At 40.5% G+C, this 8,788-nt stretch overlaps 2 long non-coding RNA genes across 2 annotated transcripts; one reads left to right on the plus strand and one right to left on the minus strand.

The window, feature by feature from the left end:
• Positions 1-278: 278 nt before the first annotated feature.
• Positions 279-6,363, plus strand: LOC118408959. Its single transcript, XR_004830380.1, has 2 exons — positions 279-949; positions 5,896-6,363. It is a non-coding gene; the product is annotated as an uncharacterized LOC118408959 (long non-coding RNA).
• A 251-nt stretch (positions 6,364-6,614) lies between these two features.
• On the minus strand, positions 6,615-8,464 carry LOC118408958. Its single transcript, XR_004830379.1, has 3 exons — positions 8,398-8,464; positions 7,919-7,959; positions 6,615-7,105 (listed from the first exon to the last, which is right to left on the minus strand). It is a non-coding gene; the product is annotated as an uncharacterized LOC118408958 (long non-coding RNA).
• Positions 8,465-8,788: the final 324 nt, after the last annotated feature.

The following is an 8,788-nucleotide window of genomic DNA, read 5'->3' on the forward strand; positions in this document are numbered from 1 at the left end:
TATCACTGTCCCTTAACCTAATTTGGTCACACCATGGATGCCTGAGACAGTTTTGCAAGCTTCCTCAACTCATCTTCACCTCGTCTTTTGTTATTCTTTGCAACTTACGGCATGTATTTGATCACTTTGCAGCTGCTTTACACAATTTACAGTTGTGCACGATGCATTTGCAACTGTCCAAAATGACTTTCCTTTGTTGTCGCCGATTAAACCTTAAAGGGGGATTCCGGATCCACTCATGAAACGGGTATTTTTCCCACATACATTACATTCTTCGGAATACAAATGCACCCGACTTTTGACTAAATCACCACGACTGACTTTTCGACCAAACACTGTTCTAAACCTATGAACCCCCATACGGGACCGCTTCCAATTCTCGGCTTTGACCTGACGTCACGGGTTTTCCAAATATGGGCATCCACACAGATCAAAACACGAAGCAGACGACAAAGTGTCATGGCGGACTCAGGCGGCCGTGGCTCAGACTAGTTCGACCCAGACTACATTATGCCATACGCATATGAGCCTGAACGTGATTCTGGAGAGTCGGAGAGTAGCGATGAGAACAATTAGCCTGCAGAAGCCTCTGCAGGGACCGCCACGCAACCAGGGGCGGCACGGGACGGCCGGGATTACGAGACGGAGGGTTGCATGCATGCTAGCGCCAAGAAGCATATGGTGCAGATGCGATGACTACAACTGCAGCCTACAGTGTGTGAGTGTATGTGTTGCCACGACCTTCGTGAGCTGACAGATCCCGTGGACCACAGCAACCCCGATCGCAGCGGTATGGGCGTCGGGAGCGGCCGTAGCCAGCTGAAATGCGTCAAGCTACACGAGGAATTCCATCCCGTCTCATGAGGTCTGCAATGAAAACTGCACTTATATTATCTACAGTGACAAAATGACTTGGACTGGAAGATGTCAGGGAGCCATTGAGAAATAGGTAAATGTAGATTTTGTGTTTCTGTTCCATTTATTTTGCACGATCTGTGTGTGGGGTCGCACGATGGTGAGCTTACGGAAACATAGCCGCATGTGGTCGAATTTGTGACCTGTATATAAATCTATTAGCAGGACTCGAAATACTGTTTTTTTTGTATACCTGCACTGGTGCAGGTAACATTGGAAATTACCTGCACCAGACAAATTTTACCTGCATCATTCTGAACTTAGTAAGTATGAATCATACTAAAATTTTCAGGAACCTTTTTTCACTACAGTATATTACCTGATATGTTGTGCACCTAAAAGTTTTTAAGAGTCATTGCAGGAGAAAACCAGGCAAAACCAGGCAGAGGTCGGAAGATGGGGGTCGGCCAAATCAACTCAAACTTTTTATGTGTGATAGGTATGGGGAACTATGAACAGCCATATGATTAAAGCCCTCCAGCTATTTTTCGTTATGGCGTTCTGGGGCCCCCCTCTGAGACCCTCCAAAATCAAACTATCGATGACTGAAAATTACTGAAATTGCGATGCCTATTCTGATACTTCTGATTAAGATATGACAAAAAGTTTTATATTCCCATATTTCATGTCTTCTTAAGTTTTACTGACAAAAATTTGAAGATGAAGTATTGAAATTAAGAGGGTGTTACAGGGGGTTACCAGAACCAACGAAAACACAATTTTCAACTCTCTGAATTTCTGTGATATTTAAGGGGCTTGTTCTCCGACAACCAGCAATTCAAATGAATGGTTTTACCTTTACTATAGAGAGGAATATCTACTAATTGAAAATCAAGCGTCGTCTAATTGGGCCATGTATACCACGAGCCGTGAGCGGGGGGTCTTTATGGGGATTTTCCAGGTTTTTGACTATGTTAAAACAGGTAATAACTGCTCACTATATGGGCTAATGGATGGCAACTTTTTGGTGTCCCTGTGTAGGATCATTGCTTAATTGTCAAAAATGCTTCAACTAATTGCAAGTAATTATTGGGGCTCTGTATGGGGGACATAAGGCTACTTGAAAATGAATTATGCTGGTTTTACCCACATTTGTTGTTCTGTAAGTCCTCAAATAGTACATAGTACTTACAGAATCATAATGATTACGTATTTACCATGTGGTACTTAATAAAAGAGGCTCTGCATGGGGGTTATCAGGTCTCCACGTACATGATATACTCTAACCGTCATTGCATCAGAACTCTGGCAGAAGCGAGAAGAACTCGGTCAGCAATCTTCTGCGCATACTTTGCATGTGAGATAGGTGGGTTGGGGAATTATAAATTAAGAGCCATCGAATTAAAAGTCCCATGTTCTTTATAGTAAAGAGTTATGGATCCCAATGGCTGCAGTAATTACGACGGGCGATGAAGGCAAGTATGATGTGGAGTGTTTTGTCCACATTTTCAATAACTGCCGACAGGACTGGTAAGCTGTCTGTGCTATTCTGCAAAGTGTACTTGAGACCGTCAAGTCCGAGAATCTTTTACTAATAAAAGTGTTTTTGAGAAATTGAAGGGTGCTATCACTGTTCTCTGCTGATGTTGTCTCTGCCAGTGATCGGTCAGAAAACTAGCATATCAGTTCTGCGCTTAGACTTCTCAGACCCTCAGGAGGCAAGGACATTTGTGACCGCAAGATAGCATCAATGAAGACTCATTAGACGGTACGTCAATGAAAAACATGATGTCTTGACCGTTGAAGACATGAAAGAAGCGTCGGAGTTCCATGGAGGCATAGAGGACTGTAGAATTGCGGTGACACAAACAGGTGAAGCAAACTAAGAGCAGTGCAAGGCAAAAATGGGAAGGTATCAAGTCATAGAACAATTTCTTGTTTGCAACTGATTGAGACATACTAGTACGAGTCTGGAGAGCCTTTAAATTTGGTGTTGGGGTTGGAGAAGTGGTGAACTTTGCCACGGTGCCACAGATACATGACCTTCCAACCCTGACACAGCACCGTTTGGTACCCCACAGTCACAAGTTACATCACAACATCGGCAGTTGGTCAAAGTCAGCGTTGTTCTGCTGCCCTGAGCCAGGATGTGTGACAGCCTTCAGCTCAGCCAACAAGCTAGAAGACGTTGGAGAACACTTTAAAGAACTGGAGCGGGATTCCAACGTTACATAGTATTATTACATTGTACAACAGAACAAGCAGTGGGCTCAAGCTGTGACTGCTCATGGCTAGGGGTGGGTACCAGTACAGAAAATTCAGGTCCAGGTCCGGCTCAGGTCCAGAGGATCAGGTCCAGGTCCATTCCTGAACCTGATTCATTATGTGAGAACTTGTGAATGGACGATATGCAAAACAATGGTCCATTTTGCTGAAAAAATCTGTATTGTGTAGTATTCGACTCCCACTGGTGTTTTAAAAATCCTACAAGGCTAACTACCTCTGTACGAGTGACAGTGTAAAAGTTGGTAAAATTACTATAGAGTGTACTCTGCTTCGCTCTTGTTATTGGCCTCGACCGATAACCCCGAAAACGTGTGGATGCCTGATCATATAATCAGTTCATTTTTCAATCGGTCCAACATCCGGTCCATCGATTTTTTTCAGGTCCGGTTTTTCTGGACCGGTGCAATGAGGAAAACCGGTATTGTACCGGTATCCAGCCCTACTCATGGCCCTGGCCTATCCTCACAGTCACAAGGAGAAGAATCCGGATTGGGCGTCCTACCAAGTTGTCAATGAAGACTAGGCAATCCGGACGAGGAAATGCGGCCAATGGATGTCAGACAAGATGAAAACTTAGGCCTATCTGACTGACATTTTCAATCGGGGGCTACGTCTGGGCAGAAAGCTGGTGCTGTGCAAGTGGCCCACGAGATGTGCACAGCACGTTAGGGAATCTGATGGCAAGCGGTTGTTCCAGCCCAGCGAGTGGCACACAGCCAAGCAGATTACAAGCTATTTTACAAGACTTTCAGCAGCACAAAGACAGCAAGTAAGCACAGAATCTGTGGTCACTGACATGGAAGCGATGGATGAGGAAAGCGAGTGGCATGCAGGCCCTTCGAAAGACAGTGTATACTTTAATTCTAAGTATTGACTGCAGTCATGTTGTCATGTTTGAAGACACAAACTTGTGCAAACTGGCTAAAACCAAAGGTCTCAAATCAATAAAGCTAAAGCAACTGAAGTGCATAACAGATCATTTCCATCTACCCATTACAGGTTCTACGACAAGGAAAGTCATACAGGCATTAGAGAATATCCTATCCACATGTAGATATGTTGATTTTAATTGTAATTTGACAAAGTTTTGTAAGATGATTTTTACAACTGTGTAGAAACTCTGTTCCAAATATGTGAATTTTTAGGCCTAGCCACAATTGTAATCTCTTACCCTTTGCAGGTAAAAAATTACATCAGATCCAGCTTATTGTACTAGTCCAAGAAAACTGAATGTGTGCATTTGTGAATATGCATTTCAGCAGTGCGTTTGTGTATTTTGCAGACTGTATGATCCATTGTAATAGGGTTCTAAATGTAGGTTTCTCATAGACTTAATGTTTCTAGTCTGTCCTTATGGTGATGAATAAATGAGCAGTCAGGCATACTAACAAACCATTGGTATACTTTTACACATCGTATTTGGTAATAGCTAAAATTCTTTGTTAGGGTCATGTTTCTATGTTGTAGATTGCCTATCATAGTATGCGGTCATTCATGTGGCCTGCAGTGCAGTAAATAGTATGTGGAGTATACTGATAACCCCCATGTAGATCCTTTTTCATTATGTATCACATGGGGAAAGCACACTTTGTAAGGGACTTATACTAATTGACGTCTTAGAGATACTTAGATGTGTAAAAGCAGCTTAATTTCATTTCACATATCCTTATATGCCCCATACAGAGCCCAAATGAATAGCAGTAATTAGTTATAGCTTCTTTTGACGGTTAAAAAGACAGAGACACAAATAAATGACATAACTTACCCCATATTGAGCACTTACAGAGCAACAAATGTGGGTAAAACCAGCATAATTCATTTTCAAGTAGTCTTATATCCCCCATACAGAGCCCCAATAATTACTTGCAATTAGTTGAAGCATTTTTGACAATTAAGCAATGATCCTACACAGGGACACCAAAAAGTTGCCGTCCATTAGCCCATAGTGAGCAGTTATTACCTGTTTTAACATAGTCAAAAACCTGGAAAATCCCCATAAAGACCCCCCGCTCACGGCTCGTGGTATACATGGCCCAATTAGACGACGCTTGATTTTCAATTAGTAGATATTCCTCTCTACAGTAAAGGTAAAACCATTCATTTAAATTGCTGGTTGTCGGAGAACAAGCCCCTTAAATATCACAGAAATTCAGAGAGTTGAAAATCGTGTTTTTATTGGTTCCGGTAACCCCCTGTAACACCCTCTTAATTTCAATACTTCATCTTCAAATTTTTGTCAGTTAACTTAAGAAGACATGAAATATGGGAATATAAAACTTTTTGTCATATCTTAATCAGAAGTATCAGAATAGGCATCGCAATTTCAGTAATTTTCAGTCATCAATAGTTTGATTTTGGAGGGTCTCAGAGGGGGGCCCCAGAACGCCATAACGAAAAATAGCTGGAGGGTTTTAATCATATGGCTGTCCATAGTTCCCCATACCTTTCACACATAAAAAATTTGAGTTGATTTGGCCGACCCCCATCTTCCGACCTCTGCCTGGTTTTCTCCTGCAATGACTCTTAAACATCGTTTCCGGTACTTTTTGTGTGAAGAAATGGACAGTTTTGTGATAACTTGTGCCACCAATTTAGTGTGAAAAGTTGGAAATGTTTGTAGGGGGGCTGTTAGGGCAATACCAAGATCTGAAAATAACCAGATTGAAACAAAATGGCAAGCAGTGTACTTGTTGCAATCTTTTAATACAAAAAAAATATAACATTACAATTTACATGCATTTTTGTTTCTCCCAGAATCTTACAACTGTCAGCGTACAGACAGTTTTCGTGCTGGGTCCACAAGAATCATCTTGGGAGATCAGTGTAGCGCGTGGTTCCAGCCTGTGCAGTCACCAAAATAAGACAGACTTATCCCTCTAAAGATGAGACTAATTACATAGGACATTTTCCTGTTAAGATATTTCGCCACCACATGTTCAATTGCTAAATTGATCTGACGTTAAACCAGAGAGTGATCTATAAGTCTGTATTCTACTAACTTTTTACTGTTAGGGTTATCCATTCTTGTTAAGCTTGGGGTTAGAATTAGAATTAGGGTGAGGCTTTACTGCTAAAATAAAACAATCTTGATAACAGTGTTACACAGTTTCCACATTATTTGCACTATAACAGGTGCATTCAACCAAATGCGGACATCTATCTACCTCACCTGTATAAATTTATCTACCTATTCATGGTTTATACAACAGGCCAAATAGAAACCTTGAACATATTAAGTATCCTTATTTTCATATTCCTTTGAACTAGATATACAGCAAGAAAGACATGTATATTAAATCAATATACAATTACATTTCTGTGTAATTTTCAAAAATAGGCAGGGAAAACTTTGGTGGACACACATATATTGTTGTAAACAGCATTTGTTTCTGACATATGTAGGCAGGATATTTATGAATAAATGATCCACTGGATATACATGGACTTGTCCTTATTACAAATAATATTGCCTGTCATATAAAATCAGTATATCAGGATCTACCTGGATTTAACGTGAAGTATATGGGCTACTGCCAACATGTTCAAGTTGCATGTTCATGAATTAATATTTGTATTTTCACATTTCTTGTGTCTAAGAGAAATAGGAGCAGCAGTTTTGAAACGTTCAAAACAGAAACTACATGTAGTTTTGTCATATAAAGCATGTATGCTAAAAAAACATAACAAAAATGAGAAAACATGACCATGAAAACAGTAGAGTTCCAAACGAGACTCGTTTACTAGCCTGTAAACCTTGAACGGTACTGTGCAATGGCAGTTTTATTGTCTGGCCTGGAAAGTCAGGCTTTTGGAGCACCTAGCCACCACAAAACTCCCGACGCCTGTGTATGACAGCCTTCAACACCTTTCTTTTTGAAAGTGTAGTCCTGTTTCTTCTCATAGATGTTTTTGACCACATAGTCTCCTTGCCTCTTACTGTAGTCCAACCGCTGCCTTAGGTCAACTGCAAAGAATATATTCTGAAGTCAACAATGTTCTTGTGATTAAGATATTCATTGATGACAAAATAATACTAGGCCACATTTGCATCTATGTTAAAAATGACAATCATGAATAACAAGAGAGGCTGAAATTTACAAACTCCATCTCCCTTTCCATGCAAAAACCGACTCTTCCATGTCAACCTTTTGCTGAAATCGACCATACATGAACTATTAGTATGATCTTAGTATTACAACATCACCCAACTCCAAGATGGCTTTTCTGAATATAACATCCATCAAGCATGCAAGCAAGCAAGAATGGCTTCTGGGCTGCCTACAAAAGAATATATCACTTATAACAGTGCTTAGCACATTTCTGCACCCAATATATATTACTGTACTGACTACAATTCTTAAATCGGATATTTGAAAGGTTTTAAATATAGATTTACACTAGCTACTATACAGTATAGTAGCCACATATTCTTTTACATGCCAAAACAGAGAACATTTCTTATATTAATTTCAGAGTCACTCCCAGGAAAGAAGCAATTATAAGCTTGTCATGATAATGATTAGATTTTGCATGCACTACAAAATCTGTTAGTGCAATAAATGTTTTGGTTTGACTTTAAGGTATACCAGTGCCTAGTCCATTAGCCCAAATCATATACTTCTGTCAATCTTTTTTACCAGAACAAGTAATCTTACCAAACATATCATGTCCCTTGACAAATCCAGTGTTGTCATTTTAAGAAATAAATATACATACATCATGTAAGTAGGCACATGAGGACACTTTTCTACTAGTAATGAAATTAAAAATTAATTACCTTTTGACTTTGGCTTTTCCTCGACCACGTCCTTCTCTTTTCTATCAAACAAAAACAGAAGTGGCAGTTATGCACCAGTTCATGCATAATTTTAAAGACACGGAACTCTATGACATTATTGCATGCTATGGAATTCTGCAAATCCTGCACTTCCGGTGGTGTCTGCTATCTTAGCCAACCTTGGGAACAATTTCTTGTAAATTGTACAACTACAGGCAGTCGAGTGACTACCAGACATTTTGGAATGTACACAAAAAGTTTGAAGACCGTAGTTTTGGGGAATACAGAGATGTTAGCACTTGAATACAATGTAAAAGTTTGGTAATCGTATGTCAACAAAAATGGCTTGGCCGTGAACACTTCTGAATGCAAGGACGATTTTGGGGCCCGATTTCTCGTAAACTGTATAACTACGAGCTTAACGAAAGTAGTCGAGTCACTATCAAACATTTAGGAATGTACACAAAACGTTTGAAGACCTAAGCTTTCCGGGATGCAGAGATTTTAGCACTGTAGTGAGAGCTGAAAGTAGTCGCTTGTCGCCATGCACGTGCATGTGACGTATGTCAAAACAAAAAATGGATAGCCTCAATACCAGACTGACTACGCTGGTTTCATAAGGAGAATAATTTGCCAAAGGCAAGGGTTTGATACCAGAGAGGTTAGTCGCCCGTGGAGGGGAAATGTGAATCTAATCGTGGACTGATTCCCTTGGCCAATTCCCGATTTTTTTCCCGAATTGTACGATCCACGCACCCCCGTAGCAAGGCCTGGTGGAGGCTAAAAATGACGCCGCTAACAGTAAACACGCTACTTTCATGGTCAGTTTCGCGCCCAATATCTCGGTACGCTGAGTGAGTGAGAGCAAAC

This window comes from Branchiostoma floridae, unplaced genomic scaffold (genome assembly GCF_000003815.2).
Source record: "Branchiostoma floridae strain S238N-H82 unplaced genomic scaffold, Bfl_VNyyK Sc7u5tJ_618, whole genome shotgun sequence".
Taxonomy (NCBI): Eukaryota; Metazoa; Chordata; class Leptocardii; order Amphioxiformes; family Branchiostomatidae; genus Branchiostoma; species Branchiostoma floridae.